At 37.0% G+C, this 21,291-nt stretch overlaps 1 protein-coding gene across 2 annotated transcripts in view; it reads left to right on the top strand.

The window, feature by feature from the left end:
* Positions 1-18: 18 nt before the first annotated feature.
* The window catches only part of tiam1b (TIAM Rac1 associated GEF 1b), an 87,412-nt gene continuing 66,139 nt past the window's right edge, over positions 19-21,291 (top strand). Inside the window, exon 1 of one of the 2 annotated variants that reach the window (XM_079886683.1) lies at positions 19-136. The gene's annotated coding sequence lies outside the window, so the exon portion shown is untranslated. Of the gene's footprint in view, positions 137-19,383; positions 19,710-21,291 lie in introns of those variants that run through there. The other variant, XM_079886685.1, reaches the window with a different exon arrangement.

The following is a 21,291-nucleotide window of genomic DNA, read 5'->3' as shown; positions in this document are numbered from 1 at the left end:
CGCGCGCTCCTCCCTTCAGCCGCGAGCTAAACACTAGAAGCGCGTGTGCTTGACAGGAGAGACGCGCTGGTTGCCATGATGTCTCGCATCACCGCCAGTCACCACACACACAGAATACCATACGGAATGATGACAGGTATGTACATATACTAATACAAATTTGTAAGTGAATGGCATTATTTTGTGTGGAATTGCGTTGAGGCGACACAAACGGATGCGCGTGACTGCGGCATCACTAGAGACCGCACGTGCTGGCCGCGAAATGTTAATTGACTCGCTGTAATTGTGTTTATCTAGACTGCATGAATGCCAATAACAAATGTCCTGAAAGCCGCCTTTAGGTTGCTTTCAGTGATTCTCCTCTAACCGGGTTTGGTTCCCGCCCTGGTCAGCAATTTCTTACGGAAATTCTGTCATAATTTGAATTGAAAGAAGCAACCCTAAACGGATCCTAATGGGAATTTCCAACATATTACAATAAGTAGGTATTTAAGACACAGTATCTCAGATGCCCTTGTGGAATATAACAATTTAAGAATCTTAAAACTTTCACTTTACCCAGTAACATCTTATTTGACCCTTTTGAGGATTCATAATTTCTCCATTATGGTTCCAACATTTGATAGAAATAAATAGGAATCCTTTACAAATTGCTTTAGAATGTTTCACTGTGTGGAGTATGTTCTGTGAACATTAGTTTATGGTTTTAAGTCAAATGAACCTTAAATTAACCTTTACGAAACGTTCTGTTTTTATTAGAGTTCTGACATTTGTTTTTGGTTCTGAAAAACAAAGCCTGAAATAACCTTTACAGAAGGTTTTTATTAGGTTGTCACACAAAAAACCTACTTGCTGGGATTTACGTTAATTTATACTTGTAAAAACGTTAGGAGTTGTTTCCCAAAAATAACCAAACCAGAACCATATGGTAACATTATAGGAACGTTCTGTGTCCTGGGATGCTGTTAATTATGGGTTATGAGTTTTATTTTCTGCAGTCAGTCAGACAGATGCATTGGAGATGCATCAGATGTTTGTGCTCGTGTTATGAATTCATCTGCAGGATGTTCAGTCAATGCCAAGGGCATAAGCTCTCCCGTGACCCTGTCCTTACAGCCCAGAGCTCACTGTACTGCTGATTTTAAAACACAACCGTGACAATCCATCACTGCTTGTGTGTCATTGGAGGTTTTCCTCTAGAATAAACGTGGCTTCTCTTGGTGTGTGTGAAGGTCTGACCCCTGCTGTCTAGCATCTGGTGCATTGATGCTCAGAATATGTGCCACATGCTGACATGCACTAGATCGTCCCTCGTTAAATATGTATGTTTTTGGTGCATTTCCGTTAATTGATTAAACGCATAAACAATGCATAAAATTATAGTAGAGATTCGATCTGTTATGACATTTCAGTCTTCAATAGCATGATTTTAGGGTGTTGTAGGTGGTTATAAGGGCGTTGCTAAGGCCTTCTGGATAGTTGCTAGGTGGTTGCTTTCTGCCGAGTCACAAAGCCAAGTCAGCAAGTTTTTTACTTGTTTAAGTCAAAAGACTCCAAACACAAATTCTATGATATTCTAGTATAGAAAAGAAGCTTTACTTCTGTGTTATCTGATTATAATAGTGATGCTTGCATTAACTTGCTTTCACTGCTAGTAATATACTAGTGATATGGTCATGCAAGAGGATGAACTCAAGACAATATTTGGCCATTTTGAGATTGTCGACATTGGCCAATAATATGTTCTTGCTTGGTTGAGAAGTGATAATTCCCAAAGACCTTAAAGGTGCAGTGAGCGATTTCTGAGAAACACTGTTGGTATTTGAAATCAACCCAAACAAACACACCCCTCCCTTCATTGCTCCGCCCCCAACATGCAAGAGTGGATGTGTCTTTATCATAGCTGAAGCGAAGCAAAATAAAGCTTTGCGAAAAATAATGTGAAGATGATGAACGGATGACAAAGAAGAACAAAAAATGAACACAGTACACAAGAGTTTGTTAGTCGCCAGAAGCTCCAGACAAACAATAACACTCAAACTGTCCTGTACTAGAGCTAACATTACAACATCAGCATGTCTTGGTTCTGTGAAACAGTAAAACTAATGTTACTCATATGGAGCAGAAACAACTTTCAACCACGCCGTTCATTTTCAGGCCTTCCTGCTTCAGTCTCTCCAGCGCTGGAAAGCTTTTCTAATATTAACACGTGTCCTAAAGCTCTGGCCTGATCATAACTCTTCTTTTTCCAGTGATATTATTCTGACCTTTTCTCTTTTGTAATGTTTCTCAGCCATCTCTCTTATTACTGTCTTTTTTAAATATCTCCCTCTTGCTCGCTCACTCACCTCCCCAGTCATGATTGGACACGCCCCCTACTACTGATTGGCTCACTCTCTCTCCTCCCCCATCACGAGTGGACATGCCCCCTGCTGTTGATTGGTTCCCTCACCTCCCCCAATCATGAGTGGACACGCCCCCTACTGCAGATTGGCTCACTCTCCTCCCTCTTTTATGAGTGGACACACCCCCTATTGCTGCTCGGTCTGATTCATTTTCAACAGCGTTTCTCAGAAATCGCCTACTGTACCTTTAATCAGGATAGATGCCATATTGAATTTTAAGCAGATGAAAATGAAGCTGTGAGGGACACTTACCTCCTAGCACAGTGTAAACGTCCTTGATCACATCACGTCCAAAACTCACAACTTTCAGAACTGTTTTATGGAGTTTTTGTCTACTGAAAGACTTTTGGAAAGATGTTTCATCAGCCGAACAATCGTATTGTTGTTTAACAACAGTACAATCCTTTGAACATCCCCCACAGCCTCATTTTCATTCCTGTCAGAAACTAAATATGGCTCTAAGATCTATTGGGTCAGCTCCAAAATGCAGTGATTGACCAATATATCTGTATATATCAATGCAGCAAAGACAGTAAAAAATATACTCCATTAAAAGGGACACAAAGTCCCAAGCAGGACATGAAACCCCAGAGTGTTTGAACAGTACATGAGGTCGAGAACAGAGAGTGTTTAGTTAAAGATCGTTCAGTTGTAGCTTGATGTGTCTCTAGGGTAGAAAGAGAACTCTCTCTCTCTCTCTCTCTCTCTCTCTCTCTCTCTCTCTCTCTCTCTCTCTCTCTCTCTCTCTCTCAGGTTCATTTCTGAGTTAAACAGGTTCTGCTCCACAGGAAATCTTTTTCCGACAGCCGATATGATCTCTGATGTTCTGAGAAGATTGAGAATGAGTGATGAAAAGCTTCGGAATGCATTGATATGCACCGATCATCCATATGCTAAAACAATCAGCTCTATAATCAGTACTCATTTAGTATTAGCTCAAGACTCGTGCATACTTTATTTTAAATGCTAAATGGCCTTTTAAGTTTTTCACCTGTGCTTTATGAGGTAACTTGGAGTTTAAAATCTTTTACATTTATGTCTGTCACCGTTGCCATGTTCTAGCCGTCGTGGATCATCTTTATCTACACAATGTTTGCGTGGGGCTTGTTGTGTGATTTGTGTTTTAATAGCAGGGGTGATTGTACAGATCTTGACGTTTGTTTTGTGCCGTGATGAAGCATGCCAAGTGTAAGGGCTTCAAATATGCATATTTTAAATCTTCCCGACGTGAATTATTCATATCATACCCACGTCCACAGAATTGTTCATTCACACCAGAAATGGCCCTGAATAATTGGAGCACTGTTTTTGCTGAGACAGTTGGTTTTGTGTTTGTTTATAATAAGAGCAGCGGGATTCACCCGCCGCAAACCTTGTTTCTGACTCCATGTCAAGAAAACAATTCTGAGGGAGTAGCGGGAATTATTCCGAGTTTAATTGTACTTTTTTTTTTTTTTTTGTATTTATGTTCTGAATTAATAGTATTGTTGATTTTCTTTTTAGATTTTTGCTTTTGATTTATCACGTTCAACAAAGTCTTTAATCTCTTAAAAATGTTTAATCTCTGTATGGATACTAAGTTCTGTTGGTTTGTGATGTTTGCTAAGGATATAATCATTATTATTATTGCTTAAAGTTGTGGATTTGGAGTGCTATTACTTAGTTAAATGTGTGCGATTTTATTATTTTTTTCCCCTGGCAAAGAATAAAATGGCAAAAGAATCCAGTAAATTTGCATTAAAGGAGAAAGGAGACCAGAATATCTCAAAGACGTGAGGGTGGACTTGGTTCATTAAGTTTCCAAGTTACCACCTCAGCAACCCCACAGCAAAATGCAAAAAAAAAAAAAAAAAATGCTAGTAACTGCATAGCAACACTATAGCTTGGTGGTGGTGAGTTTTGCATGGTCAAACACCACTGACGTTTACTCAAGAAATTGTAAAAAAAAAAATCTAGTTCTGTCAAGACAACTCTTGGAGAGTTTGGCATGGTAATGATTGAGTATGACCATGTTAATGTGTTTGGGTCTTGGCAGGGTAGATCTGCTGTTGTTGCTGCTGTTGATTAAAGCTGCTGCTACAAAACTTTCCACTGCCAATAAAAACAACATGCTGCCGCTGTACAAGCACGCATGAATTAAACCCCGTAGCAGATCTAGACAGGTGGAGCTAGGGAAGGTGGAGGGTTTTTGAATGTGCGCCACAAACAATAGGCAAGAATTTGAATGCTGAGAAGCAAGCTCATACAGCGGGAACCAATCAGCTGTGCCCTATAGAGAATGAAGTGATTGCAACCATTATAGTTTCATGACAACTTTGTATTTGTGTTTAACTTTATCTTCATCAATCATTGTTGCCGGTGACTCATTTGTGGAGTTGTGTTTGCTCAGGAAATTAAGCTATAATTTCTGAGGTTAAACACTGGCTTGAGTCCAGGCTTAAATTAATTTGAAATACTTGCAGCTTTGCATGGAGGGAGTCCAGACAACATGCCCACTTGTGTGAGATAAACAAACTGCTTAAGAATGATTTTGTTGCTTCAAATGGCTCTTTGTGCGTAACTCATCTTTATTGCTTTAATCACGGGCTTATGGCCAGAATTGTCTTGTGAGTGTTGTTTGCATCTTCTGTGGAGAACAAGAGATCACTTCTTCCTTCTCATACATATAATAATGTCTGCTTATTTGATAATGTCGGGTTGTTTTAACTAAGCATACGTTGTGTAATCAGATTATCTGTGTTGGGTTTCCCATGCTTGGACATATGTCCGTCTCTCTGAGGATTGGTTTTGAACATGTCATGCAGTGCACAAAACCCAGCCCTGAAAGATTGTTATTGAATTATCTTAAGGCTGCCTGTCTCCACACTTATTTACAATCTGTGTGTCCTTCTTTTTTACAGCTGCAAAACCACATAAACAAGTGCAGAAATGTCTTTGGAAATGTTGTTGACCACTTAAGATTAGTGCTCATTACAGTTTTTTTTTAGTAAAACTTATATTTTATTTATATTATATTTATATTAATATTTATAGTCTGATGTGACAGATCATCTTTTAAATAAAAATCAAGATTAAATTATGTATGTGAATTTTAAGTGTTGTTATAAGTAGTCACCTTTTCCAAACTATTAATAACATTTCTTTCAGTAGTTCATATTAATTATTGAAAATATAATTATATAAATGTAATTAATATATTATATATATATATATTTTACATATTTTTTAATTAAATCTTAAAAGATGTATAGTATGATTATGTAATATATTACATATATTTCATATATTTATATTGAATTGAATATATTAATTTAATATTATAAATATACTTAAGTAACATTATATATATTTTTAATATTTTTTAGTTACTACATCTTAAAAATGTCACATATATATTAAATATGTAATATATTTATATTATACTGAATGTTAACTTTTATTATAAATATAAATACTATATTATTTTATATATTTTTAGTATATAAAAAAAAAAAAAAAATATATATATATATATATATATATATATATACACTCACGTAAAGGATTATTAGGAACACCATACTAATACTGTGTTTGACCCCCTTTCGCCTTCAGAACTGCCTTAATTCTACGTGGCATTGATTCAACAAGGTGCTGAAAGCATTCTTTAGAAATGTTGGCCCATATTGATAGGATAGCATCTTGCAGTTGATGGAGATTTGTGGGATGCACATCCAGGGCACGAAGCTCCCGTTCCACCACATCCCAAAGATGCTCTATTGGGTCGAGATCTGGTGACTGTGGGGGCCATTTTAGTACAGTGAACTCATTGTCATGTTCAAGAAACCAATTTGAAATGATTCGAGCTTTGTGACATGGTGCATTATCCTGCTGGAAGTAGCCATCAGAGGATGGGTACATGGTGGTCATAAAGGGATGGACATGGTCAGAAACAATGCTCAGGTAGGCTGTGGCATTTAAACGATGCCCAATTGGCACTAAGGGGCCTAAAGTGTGCCAAGAAAACATCCCCCACACCATTACACCACCACCACCAGCCTGCACAGTGGTAACAAGGCATGATGGATCCATGTTCTCATTCTGTTTACGCCAAATTCTGACTCTACCATCTGAATGTCTCAACAGAAATCGAGACTCATCAGACCAGGCAACATTTTTCCAGTCTTCAACTGTCCAATTTTGGTGAGCTCGTGCAAATTGTAGCCTCTTTTTCCTATTTGTAGTGGAGATGAGTGGTACCCGGTGGGGTCTTCTGCTGTTGTAGCCCATCCGCCTCAAGGTTGTGCGTGTTGTGGCTTCACAAATGCTTTGCTGCATACCTTGGTTGTAACGAGTGGTAATTTCAGTCAAAGTTGCTCTTCTATCAGCTTGAATCAGTCGGCCCATTCTCCTCTGACCTCTAGCATCAACAAGGCATTTTCGCCCACAGGACTGCCGCATACTGGATGTTTTTCCCTTTTCACACCATTCTTTGTAAACCCTAGAAATGGTTGTGCGTGAAAATCCCAGTAACTGAGCAGATTGTGAAATACTCAGACCGGCCCGTCTGGCACCAACAACCATGCCACGCTCAAAATTGCTTAAATCACCTTTCTTTCCCATTCTGACATTCAGTTTGGAGTTTGGAGATTGTCTTGACCAGGACCACACCCCTAAATGCATTGAAGCAACTGCCATGTGATTGGTTGATTAGATAATTGCATTAATGAGAAATTGAACAGGTGTTCCTAATAATCCTTTAGGTGAGTGTATATAATATGATGCATGTAACATATTTAATGTATTTATATTGTGTTTAATTGTCAAAACTGATGTGGTAGTTCACAGAATGAAGATGATGAAGATTAAATGGTAACTTTCTTTAATAAACACAAAGATAACGAATAGATGAAGGCACAGAGAATGATCACATAAACTTCTCGCACTACAGACGAGAACTGATAAAGAACTGAACGAGACGGAGTATAAATACACAGGGAACTTAAAGACAGACAGCTGAACGTAAACAGTAAACGAGGTGTTAATTAAGACTAAACTGAACTGATGCACATGAAACAAACACACATGGAAATGCAACTAACACAACATAGGCCTAATACTCGCATTAATACATTAAATACATAAATGCAGTTCTTTTAATCAACCAATGCGATAACCAAAAAATGAAGGGTGCTCTGATCATGATTTTTTGGGCCCTGCAAGCAGTATTGGCCGATATCGATGACCGTAACGAACACCAAAATATATAATAATGCATGATAATGAAGCATTTTTAGCTGCGCATAGAAAAATAGTTTTTGTATCATCTGATCGGCTCTTCATGCTGCCTTTATAGTGACCACCAACCAATCAAACTATATAAAAAGATTATGGGCCAATCAATCAGAGCACACTTACAAAAAATATACAGTCTGATATATTGGTCAGTCACTACTAAAAACACCTCCACTTCACATTCTTCTCGTTGTGAGTCTGCTTTTCTGGTTTGTGAGCTGTTATTCTGGACGTTGTGAACCGTGTGGAGTTGGACTCTCACCAGTCCTCATGGCTCGCTAGTTTGTCCTAGATACTTGGGGCTTAAGATGACCCACTTAGATGCTTTTACTCATTGTGTTTCTGTCTGTGCAGCAACACAACACGTGAAATATGTATTACAATACACCTGCGCTCATATTTCAGACTCGTAATGGTTCTGTATACAGCAGGCTTTAGTTTACCGTGAATGTGAAACCCTGCCTGATTGGCTGCTTTCTCTGCACTTGCACCTCTGATTGGTTCTGATCTGTTTTCAATTAGTTTGATTGATATTTTGAAGCATTCATCTCCATGCACTCTAGTCCAGGAGAGGATAGATGTGAAGTTAGCTTTGCATAATTGACCATGCATCTTTATTTTAGCCAGTAATGGATGCTGGGAAGGAGAAGGACGGCTGCTGAGCCAGAGACACGCACGTATGCACATGCGGGGTCTCAGATTCACATGGATGGGTTCTAATCCTGATAAATATGAAGGATGAATTGTCTGGAGGGGTGACTCCAGCTCATGGCTCTGACACCGGGAATGACTCAGCATTCCCAGCCTCCATTATAACGGCACTACGGCTGATGGGGAAGCTGAAAGTGGGTCTGTAAGCCCAGACGTTCAGAGTAAACTTATAAACCAGGGCCATCCATCAATGCTGTTAATTATGCAGGAGATAAATGATCCTCGTAACTTTAGCATGACAGAGGACAGCTGCTGAGGAGAAATGTCACGGTGTAGCTGCGAGCTTAGCATATCCAGCCTTATCTGAGATCTGATACATGAGTAAATACACAAGCACACGTTACTGTCAGCTTGATGTGATTGTGTTTCAGATCGCAGATGCTCCCATTGAAATTAAACTCTCATTGTTCTTGGTGTGAACTGGCTATAACTGGAATTCTTTTGCTTTGGAGAATTAAAAGTCAAATTTTTTTTTTAAAGAATTTATGCTTTTATTCTGCATCGATGCATTACATAGATGAAAAGATCCAAATAAACGTTCTCTTTTTATTATTTATCAAAGAATCCTGAAAAAAATTAATCAGTTTCCACAAAAATATTAAGCAGTACAACTGTTTTCAACATTAATAATTATATAATAATAATAATTATTATTCTTCTTAAGCAGCAAATCAGCATATTATGCTGATTTCTGAAGGATCATGTGACACTAAAGACTGGAGTAATGATGCTGAAAATTCAGCTTTAACCACTGGAATAAATTACATTTTACAATATATTCACATAGAAAATACCTATATCAAATTGTAATATTTCACAATATTACTACATTTACTGTATTTGTATCAAATAAATGCCGCCTTAGTGAGCTTTTTATCAAAAGCTTTATAAAATGTCTTACCAACCCCAAACTTAGTAATTTATTTAATTCATTTATGAAAAATCTGTATATTTAAAAAAAAAAAAATTCAGAAAATGCTCAAAAACTAGTTTTTAAGATAAAGATTTCACAGACAGTGAAAGAATGATATTTGAATTTCATAATAACAATTAAAATGAATAATATTTATATTTATATTTTGCTTTAAATATATTTTATTATGCCATGAATTATATCAGATGTCAGTCACAGGGACACACATAAAGAACACAAACAGGAGTTTCCTGAGATTGACCCTGATGCTTTCACATAGTTTTATCATTTTATACATTGCACAGATTTTTCCTCTACAATCAGCACATTAACAATTGTTCATTTGAAGGAATGAGCGATTTTGCTAAATCAGCGTGTGTTTTCTGGATGGCCTGAGCGGAAGGACATTGCCTGTCCCTCAGTTCAACCCTGGCCGTGTTCACACTTAATAAAAATAAAGCACAAAGATTGTCAGTGGGCTTGTGATAAGCATTTGGCACAAATGTGTAAATGCATCATTGCTTTTGTGGGACAGTTTGATTTGCCCTTTTCCTTGCAAAACAAAGACGCTTATTCTTTTTAGAAATACTATATTCAAGGAATAATTCATCCAATTTTCTCACCCTGCTGTTATCTTCTGCATGTAACACTGGAGGAATAGTCTTAAAATGTGGAGGAAGTTGGAAGTGAGCATGTCTTCAAAAAGACCACTTCAAAAACATCCAATTTTGGCATGGGTCAACTGTTCCTTTTAAAACACAAAAATGTCATCCCAGAGCCTCAACAGACATGCAAGACCTCAAAACCACTCATCAGAACAAGTTCGCCTTTGTCCCGCCACGCTGCGGAGTAATTAGTGTGCAGTAATGCAGCCCAAAGTCACGTGACCCGCAGGAATGCCCCCTGCCCTGGAGATAATCAAATGTATGCAATCATGATTATGGCAGAAGATCAACATATCCTCATAACTGAGCGTTTACATGACATGTTCTGGCTGGTTTGCATTCACAGCGACAGACTCGTTTGATGTATATTGGAGAGAAGGAGAAGAAAGAGATGAGATGGAGTCTGCTGGGATCTTCACTAATGATCTCCAGTGTGCTCCGGCCAATCCCTTTCATCTGGTCCGTATTACTGATCCTGACTCTTTGTTGTTTCAGATCGAGTCTAGCAGGACTTTAATAAATATTTCTTTTTCTTCTTAAGCCCTAATTGAACTGAGGTAGGTACACGTCTTCTACTCCATGCTCATGTGCCAGAGATGGAAAGAGGGAAGATCAGATCCTACTAAGCCAACATGCCTGGTATTTATTTGGGATTTGCTCTAGGATCTTGTATATTGAAGGTACATATTCAGCAGCTGATGTTTCCCTAATATAAGAATCCTACAGGTTCAATCCAGGGTTTCTGGAACATCTGAGTCATCCTTTCAATCTTTTCAGACTCTCAGCCAATCCAGGGACCACCTGATATAAAAAAAAATATTTTTTTTGTTGATGATATTCGTTGTATAATGTTAACGAACATCGCTATTCTAAATGGGTGGGTAAAAAGCATTAAATTTACATAAATGTACACACTACCATTCAATGGTTTAGGGTTGCTGGGGCTGCTTTTGAAAGAAGTCTCTTATACTCACCAAGACTGCATTTATTTGATCAAAAATAGAGTAAAAACAGTAATATTGTGAAATGTTATCATTACAATTTAGAATTACTGTTTTCTATTTGAATATTTTTTTTAAATATAATTTATTTCTGTGATCAAAGACTAATTTTCAGCATCATTACTCCAGTCTTCAGTGTCACATGATCTTTCAGAAATCATTCTGCATCCAAAATCAAATACTTCCTTACTATATTGTATGCGACAAACTGTACACCAAAAGAGTAGTATGTACAATTACATAGTATTTGAAAAACAGTAGGCGAAAAGTCAGATGACCTTCTACTTCCGGCAAAATTCTGAAGCGCAAAAACTATGAAAAGACACCTTTTATTTTGTGTCCTGGCGGATCATGTGTAATATGATGATTTCCTGCACTAGAAAAATTCTCAGTATTGAAATCAGTTGTGCTAGTTAATATTTTTGTAAGTTTTTTCAGGATTCTTTGATTAATAGAAAGTTCAAAAGAACAGCATTTATTTGAAAAGTAAATATCTTTAACATGAAACATTAAAATGTCTTCTTTACTGTCACTTTTGGTGAATTTTGATTTAACGCATCTTTGCTGAATAGAAGTATTATGCCCGATTCAGACTACACGATTTTAGCCTGATTTTGGCACGATCCATTTGACGTACAGTGCAATGCATAAGTGAATACACCCATGCTAAAGTTGACTAAAAAGAGGAATAAAAAATCATATTTTGGAAATTGAACTTAATGCCTTAATTTAAAAAATTAGGAAAAATCCAACCTTTAAGGACACCAATTTTCTTTGTGAATGAATAATGTATCGTAAATAAATAAATGTTCTTCCTTAAAATACATGGTGCATAAGTGAGTACACCCCTATGTTAAATTCCCATAGAGGCAGGCAGATTTTTTTTTTTAAGTATTTTTTTAAAAAAATTTTTAGGATACTATGCATCCTGATAAAGTTCACTTGGCCTTTGGAATTAAAATAGCCCCACATCATCACATAGCCTTCACCATACCTAGAGATTGGCATGGAGTACTTTCCATAAGATCATCTCTCAATGCAAATCAAACTAGCTATTAGGCTAACTGAAATAAAACCATGCCAATCTCTAGGTATGGTGAAGGCTATGTGATGATGTGGGGCTATTTTAATTCCAAAGGCCAAGGGAACTTTATCAGGATGCATAGTATCCTAAAAAAAATAAAAAATAAATACTTAAAAATAAAAATCTGCCTGCCTCTATGGGAATTTAACATAGGGGTGTACTCACTTATGCACCATGTATTTTAAGGAAGAACATTTATTTATTTACGATACATTATTCATTCACAAAGAAAATTGGTGTCCTTAAAGGTTGGATTTTTCCTAATTTTTTAAATTAAGGCATTAAGTTCAATTTCCAAAATATGATTTTTTATTCCTCTTTTTAGTCAACTTTAGCATGGGTGTATTCACTTATGCATTGCACTGTAGGTTGTCATGGGGATTCGTAAACGACAATAAGCGTCGGGACGCAAGAATCGATCGTTTGATCTCGTATAATCAGTCATAGTTTACGGCAACCGAAGCCGCGTCTGTGATGCTTCACAACGTCGTGACAGAAAGGCTAGCATGCTTAATTTTTTTCGGTCTTTCACGACAGTTTCCGTCACATCTGTGACACTGACCAATAGCAGCACAGCAGCTCTTCCGTACACAGCTTTCAAACATGCTGAAACGAAAGAGAGATGATAGCATTGGTGCAATGAGGAAAGATTCATGGAGCTTTGGCAGGACTCCTGCCGTTATGATGTTTCCTCGAGGGACTATGACACAGTGGAAAAAAGATAAACAATAGCAGAGGTGTTTTTAGCAACCCGGTGAGTCGGCTTCTTTTATTTTTACTACTGGCTAAAAATAAAAAGACTATATTTTAACTCAAGTTCTCATATTGTCCTCTTTGTGCAATCTAGGACTGTGTCCACTGTAAGGTTTTCTTTCTTTTTAGGGCTTTCTGATGACAAAACACACAGCTCCAGTAGCCATTGTTTGTTTACGCTCACGTTTGTTTGTTCAGTCGACAGTTCCGCCTTCTCGATGACATCACACCTCGTTAAAGGCGGCACGCGATAATTTGTCAGGAAACGATGTGGAGTCTGACTTATTTATCAATGACATGACAAGAATATAGGAGTCAAAATCGCATAATATGACTCAAATATTAATGTCTGTAGTCGGTATGAAGTCTGAACCTGGAATTAATTTCATTAATAGAAAACCTTTCTTACCCCCATCTTTTGAATGGTAGCTTTAGAACAAATCACCACATTTAGAAATGCATTTTCAAATCCTTATATTTTCCACAGATCCTCTTCATGGACCCGGCTGTATTATGGTTGACTATTGTATTATGGTTGACTGTTTTAAATAGACAGATGCAGCAGAAAGTGATGAGAAATGTTTGGGAAAAGTCACAGGCTGGACTCGAACCTGTACCATGTGCACTGTTTAACTGCTGCACCACAGCTCAAACTGTTCATTAATAATTAACCATTGCTATTATTCATAGCCAGAGTTAGGGTTTTCTAAGTGTTGTGCACTTTCCACACCAATTATTTAACAGGCATTAATAGCTGTGTTTCCATACACCTATTTCTTTGCATATTTTAGGATATCACATAAAAAATTCTGAATGGAAAGATGCACACTTCTAAAAAAATGTGCATAAAAACGTATGCGTTTAATTGAGCCGGATCCTTTTTCCATCCAGTATAAAGTACATGTGCATAAACTACGATGGAAACGCATGTACCGAATGAATCCCTCGATGCGCAACAAATGGCTTTTCCCCAGCAGTGGATGTGATTGGATCAATCGCATCACAGCATCTCAAATGTTGGTTTGATCATTCTGAAACGCCTGAGCCAAAGTCTCTCATCAGAGTGATTTGGTTTAATTCCCTCCCAGAAACGTCTCACATGACTGTGTTGCCAAACATCAGCATCCGAACACAAGATAACATGACAGCGTTTCATCCACGCGTTTTGAGACGTGAGACAGTTGTGATGTGGGGAAAAAGAGCCACAGTTTCTTCCCCAATTGCAAGTACAATTCCGATATTGTGCACCAATTTTCAAGGAAGTGATGATATTGTTCTCTTAAACCCATGGGATGGAAAGCTGCTTTACTCCCAAATGTTTTATGTGATATTCCAATACTGTTCATAAGTTACATTAGCAAAATTGAATGGAAACATATAGCTTATGATTACTCGGAATTGTTCAACAAATCAAGTGTTTCTAAGCGTTTGGAATCATAATTTTTTTCATCTGCTGGTTTGATAAAAACAAAGAAAATGTGCCTTCATAGAATGGCGCCATGAACTTATCACAGGATTACTTGATAAGACGAGACATATAAATCATAAAAACCGAACAAACACTTGCGGTCACATGAGAGCTGCAGTGTTTCTCATCTGTCATGTTTTACAATCAGACAAAAATGTGATTCCCAAGTCACATCATGTTTCTGTGTACCTTTATGCAAAGCCAGGCCATTGTTTTCAGTGCTATGAATATGTATTGCTTTCGAGCGCGATTCAAAAGAGCTGTGAGCAAATTTGGAGTGTGTTTCCTTGCAGCTGGCGTGTCGACGATTTCAAATGAAAATCCCAGTTAGGCTGCTAGCTTTAGCGTTCGGCTTATAAGCCTCTCTCTTGGGTCATTGTTGAAATGTTGTGGATTCATGAACAGCAGACGCTGGAGAACGGGTTGAGATGTAAAACAGCTTCTCTGTGGGAACAGTGATGTTTGTTGTGTCTCTGACGGGAATGCTTCATTGAATTCCTCTGTGGCGGACTTCAGAAAGGCTAATGCAAACATGACAGTCGGGGAGGGTGAAGTCCCTGAGCGTAATTGAAAGCGACACGTGTCGTCTCAGTTTGAAGGAGGACATCATGTCCTTTTTTATCGTGGTTTGCTGATATTAGGAGTGATTAGCTGATCTGGTTGGTTTGTTAAGGTCTAGCAATCATATGAAAGAGGATTTAGCGTAATGGTGCTCAGTTTCATTCTATATGTGACCCTGGATCACAAAACCAGTCACATGTCGCACTGGTATATTTGTGGGAATAGTCAACAATACATTGTATGGGTCAAAATTATCTGGGGTTTTTTTTTAATGCCAAAAATCATGAGGATATTAAGTAAAGATCATGTTCCATGAAGATATTTAGTAAATTTCCCAATGTAAATATATAAAACATTTATTTTTGTGAGTGAATGCAGCACAATCGAGAACATAAATGGACAAATTTAAAAGGCGATTTTCTCAATGTTTAGATATTTTTTTTTTAATAGTTGTATCTCGGCCAAATATTGTCCTATACTAACAAACCATACATCAATGGAAAGCTTTTTTATTCAGTTTTCTTATTATGTATAAATCATATTTTCAAAAAATGTACCCATGTTTGTGGTCCAGGGTCACATATTGTTAACATTTCATTTCACATTCAAATTTGTGTGTAAGACATTCATAAAAACATTTTTACAATATTTATTATATTACATATTTAAGAACAATCAAACGATTTACCTTAAAATGGTTCTACGAACAATTCACACAGAAATTTGTTCTGCTCACGTTTCATGCATGAGGCCTGTAGGGGGTGATAGAGATACTTTCAGATCTTTTTGCCACTAAACAGCATTTGCGCAAGAAGGTACCTCATGAAAATAATATGTGACCCTGGATCACAAAACCAGTCACAAGCCGCACGGGTATATTTGTGGCAATAGCCAACAATACATTGTATGGGTCAAAATTATCGATTTTTCTTTTATGCCAAAAATCATGAGGATATTAAGTAAAGATCATGTTCCATGAAGATATTTAGTAAATTTCCTACCGTAAATATATAAAACATTTATTTTTATGAGTGAATGCAGCACAATCGCGAACATAAATGAACAACTTTAAAGGAGATTTTCTTAATGTTTTGATTATTTTGCACCTTCAGATTCCAGATATTCAAATAGTTGTATCTCGGCCAAATATTGTCCTATCCTAACAAACCATACATCAATGGAAAGTTTATTTATTCAGCTTTCAGATGATGTATAAATCCCAATTTCATAAAAATTGACCCATGTGACTGGTTTTGTGGTCAATGACTGTTTAACTGTACATTATTGCACAGATCCTTCAGAAATCATTCTTATATGCTGATTTGCTGCTCAAGAAACATTTCTGATTATTATCAATGCTGAAAACAGTTGTGCTGCTTCATATTTTTGTGGATACCATCTTAAAAATGTTCAGGATTCTTCGATAAATAGAAAGTTCATTGGTACAGCATTTATTTGAAATAGGCTAGGATGTTTTTGTAACATTATTAATGTTTTTATTGCCACTTCTGATCAACTTTATGCATCCTTGCTGAATTAAAAACATGATTTTTGAAATATTGGTTTCCCAAATGAGCCGTCAGTTATAAAGTGTCATGGGTGTCAATCATTAATATCAGAAATATTTGACTGCAGAATGCCATGATTGACCAATAGGAATCAAGTATTCCAAGGAGATGTTGTTTGTCACTGTTTTTTTTAGTTATGTAAATTGTGTCAAATAGTGTGTTATTTATGGCTCCGGCATGCTAATCACTTTTATTTTTTGATATGACAGAATCATTAAGCAGAATATCTCCTTCAGCAATGGGACTTTCTGTCCGTCACACATGGAATTGGGGTCACAGAGGTAATTTCCAATTCTGATACTATAAAAATGATTATTTCACATATATCCCAACATTACCATATTAAAATGGCCTGAGGATCTGAAGTATCATGAATACATATCTCCTTAGTGGATCACCGAATCCCATATTGAACCATTTGAAGCAGAATATGAGAGGATGCCGCTGATATTGCATCATGCGGTCGGTCTGTGGGTTCACCCGAACACTGTTCCTGTTCCTCCTGTCACGTCACGTCTGTCTCGATCTTCAGAAGAACAACACTGACTCGTCTCGTTAAAGCTGATGTGTGTTTTCTGCTCGTTGAACATCGAAAGACATACACTCATGATACCATGTGAAACACAATATTTGGAAATGTAGGGTAGGGCTTTTTCATCAGGATTTGATTTGATCGTGAAAAGTGTGCCGTTATTATTATTGGCTCATTTTTGTTTGCAACTGCAATTTGTTTGAAAGGTTAAAGTCGTTGACAGTTAGGTGAAAGTTATTTTTTATTTTTATTTTAAAATATTACATTAAAAAAAGAAAATTAAACTATATATTAGTATTAATATTTTTTTATTTAATGTTAATTTTATTTTATTTTTTAAATGTTTTTACATTTTTTGTTTGTTTTTAATTATTTATAGAATTAAAACTTTTACATTCATTTTCATTTAATATTAATTATGTAATTAGTATTATTTATTTTTTTATTTTTTAATAGTTATAACATGATTTTAATATTAATATAATTATTCTTATTTTTTTATTTAATATTATTTAATAAATAAATTTAATATTATTTAGTAAATAAATCATGCCAACATCCTTACAAAACATTTTTAGGGCCAGAGAAACATGTCTGTTTTTTACTTTATTTTTTTACCACAAAATCAATTGAAAAAATACTAAATTATGTTTTGCATCACAAAATGGAACCTATTCATGAATTGCATTGTGACATTATTTTAATGAAAGTTAAGCACATATTTCCCCTGTATTCTCATTACCATAATGCATAAAGCAAAAATGATATATTAGAATTTTTTTTATTTAATGTTAATATAATTTTTATTTAAATAAAAAAAATAGATTTTTAAATGTTTGTTTTTAGTTAACTATGCAATTATCATTTAGTATTATTTATGCCGTTATAATTTTTTTTATATATAATTTGTACACGATGGTTAATATTTATAATTTTTTATTTAATATTATTTAGTAAAAAGTTACAGTAAGAATGCAAAAGACTATATTTCTTTCTTCCTTCCGTCTTGCTCCTCCGTGTTTCTCTCTCTCTCGCACTGTGTTTTATTTGGGAGCAAGTATCCAGCTGTGGAGTTTGTCCAGATGAGGGGTCATAACCTTGGCTGGCGTTGTTAGTCACTTGATATGCCGTCAGACTAACCACAATGTTGTGCTTCTTATTTTAGTCAGTTTAATCACAATTGTCTAGACGGGCTGTTGCGCTTCCGAGCTGTGCACAGTCCAGTTCATCTGTGTGAGACGCTCTGTCGCAGGGTTATATCAGTCTCTGCACCGTCTCAATCTGCCCCGGGCGTCTGCGCTGCTGTGTATGCAAAGCAGATCGCAGATCACATGATCAGTTCTCCCAAACACTGTCCCAGAATACCTACACAAGGTAGGTGTGTGCGTGCGTCCGTGTGTGTGTGTGTGTGTGTGTGTGTTGAAAATGAATTGGGCTAGGGTCGTCATCATTGACGTCTGTGTCTCTCTCCTCCTACAGCTCTGGTGCTATGACAACAACTCTGCTGCCTTCCCACCAATCACACCTCTATCTTCACAGACATGAGCATGCTGTTCTGTCCAAATATTTAAGAGTTAACCTCTTCTGTTGTGGCATATAATAGATGATTTCTGTGGATGCCAACACTGAGATGAAACGGGGTCATGAGGGGTGAATATTGCAAAACCTTTTTTAGGGCCAGACACATGTCTGGATCATATTTTTGCCACAAAATCAAAAGAAAAAAATACTAAATTATATTTTTTGCATGATGAAATGGAACCTTTTTATAGATTTATTGCATTGTGACAGTATTTTAATGACAGTTAAGCACATAATTCCCCTGTGTTCTCATTACCATAATACAACACAAATATAATTCTCATTACTTTGTGAAAGCAAAAAGTATGTATTATTTTAAATATTTATGCATCGTGGTAGAATTTGTTGCATTTAATGAATGTATTAAAATAATAATAAAAAAAAGTGTATTTCAGTAATCTATTGACGATAACAGAAATGACAGAAAAATCCTCACAAATAAAATGTCCACGACTTATGATAGTAATTAGAATATGAAGATGTTTAATTGTCATAAAAATAATATTACAATGAAAATATCATCATGCTTCTAAAGTAAGTATTATAATTCTTTTTTTTTTTTTTTTGTGATTAAATGCATCCTAGACGTGATTTAGTTTTTAAAAAAAAATTGGGTTTGGGATGCACTTTATTTCAGCAGGAGAAGTTGGCAGAAGGTGCCCGTAGGTGGGCGGAGCTCTGTGGTAAAGGTGTGAGAAGTGGGCGGAGCTCTGTGGTCAAGGTGTGAGAAGTGGGCGGCGCTCTGTGGTAAAGTTTTGTGAAGTGGGCGGAGCTCTGTGGTAAAGGTGAGAAGTGGGCGGGGTCTGTTTCTGTGAGAGGCGGGTTTGAATTGTTGTGTAAATTCGATGCTCTCCGCAGGGTCATACCAGAGCCTTTCAGACAGACCAAAAGGAGCAGAACCACACACATTCCTGCTCCCAATCTCACAGTGATCCCGAGGCAGACGGAAAGGGGGAAGGGGAAGGAGTTAAAGGGAGTGTGGGAGAGGGGAGGAGAAGATTGGTGAGAGAAGGGTGGGGGGGATCGTTGAACGGACACAGACCCCCATCACAAGCTGTTTCAGTTCCCGTCCACTCACGTGGGAGTCAGTATGTTGTGGACTTCGAGACGGAATGTTTAATACGGCGCTGCAGGAAACAGGAGATTTTAGAAAGGACGTGTGTCATTGGGTCACAGGATCGCCCCCTGGGAAGGTAAGACGTCTGAGCGCTTGTCGAGGTGTGGCAGTGGGTTTTTAGGTTTGTGTGATGCTTTTCAGAGCAGCTTCAGAGAGTCTCGATGTCTGTCGAGAGGCAGAGAAAGCAGATGAAAAGGATTTCCCACATCTGAACAGCGCTGTCTGCACGTCTGACTCTGTTGGGCTTGCTCTGTCTGAACACTCAAAGAAGCTTATTGACATGGTAAACACGGGTTTGCATCAGAAAAACGTTAATAACCATTACATGTTTACATGTTGGGGGTTGTATACTGTCTGAACACGTGTCTTGTTGACTTTTGTAGATGTGCAAAGGATATTCCCCTTTCTATAAGTTTAGACTTGTTCTTCTCTGGGTTTCACGTTGCTGGTATATCCCTAGTCAAATTATTCCTGTTGGAATTTCAGACTTAATTTCTTGTAGCCAATCCTTTAAAATAAGAATTGCATGAGAGATAAAGCTAAACTCATTATCAATATCAGGGATTTTTTTTTTTTTGTAAGGTTTTAAATTGATGATTTATCTTTTTTAATGAATTTGTAGTGTTTTTTTCAAAGTGCAAAACAATTCATGTAAAATATGTTTAAAATTCCTTATCCAGTAATTGGGAATAACTGTTGAGTTCTGTTGGATAATCTGTAGTCTTTATCAGAACTATACTGGTATTTTATTGGAATAATGTATTTCTACTTGAGTTAAAAGAAGGAGTTTTAAACCCCTGAAAGATTTGTGTTAAATGTCTTGTGACGCCCTACATGGACATTTGATCCCATGCATTGGAAACCTAATTATAAATATGTAGTCCTATTATAAACTTAAGATCTACTTGTTGTTGTGTTGGACTTCCCATTAGGATCCAGATCATGGCTGAAGTTGCAGTTGGATTAGTTTGACTATGTGTTACATATGGATTGAGACTCTTTGTGGTTTGCAAAATATGGTTTTATTTTAGCACTGGTAAAGTTTTTATAATGCTGCTTTTCCAATTGCCCAAATCTAAACTGTTGCATATCAATAGACATACCCTGAAAGAACAAAGATTATTTAAAAGATTGTTATTGTCTTCCACCTGTGGTCTTAAATGCTAATTGAGCTGGTAGTTAATGACAGAAGATCAACACGCAAACGCAGTCTTTCCGCCGGTGTCAGACGGCGTAAATAGACCGTGTGTGTGTCGTTACAATGACAAAGCTCCGGCGCTGCTGCTATTGTGTGGCCGTGTGAGGAAGATGATGAATTGCAAATGTGCGAGTCGGTCAGAGTCAAGGAGAATCCCCTCTGAGCGTGTCCTGGTGTGAAGGACTTTAGACGGGGCTGAATTCTTTGGCCTGAGAAAAGGAAAGGCAGAGAGACAGGAGGAATCTCTCATCTGCCGGTATACAGATGGAAATGAATCTGGCAGGACAGGAGGCCAGCGCTGGTGGATCCAGCTGGGAAGCCTTGCATCATGCATATGGAGAGGGACTTCATGGGAATATTATAAAAAACTTAAAAGCTAGTTTGAGTCCGAAGCAAGGTCGGATATTAACAGGGCCAATGTGGCCAAAATGCATTTGATTTTTAACAGGTGGAGGCGAAA

Source organism: Squalius cephalus (assembly GCF_949319135.1).
Source record: "Squalius cephalus genome assembly, chromosome: 11".
NCBI lineage: Eukaryota > Metazoa > Chordata > Actinopteri > Cypriniformes > Leuciscidae > Squalius > Squalius cephalus.
This window is presented reverse-complemented; position numbering and strand designations above follow the sequence as displayed.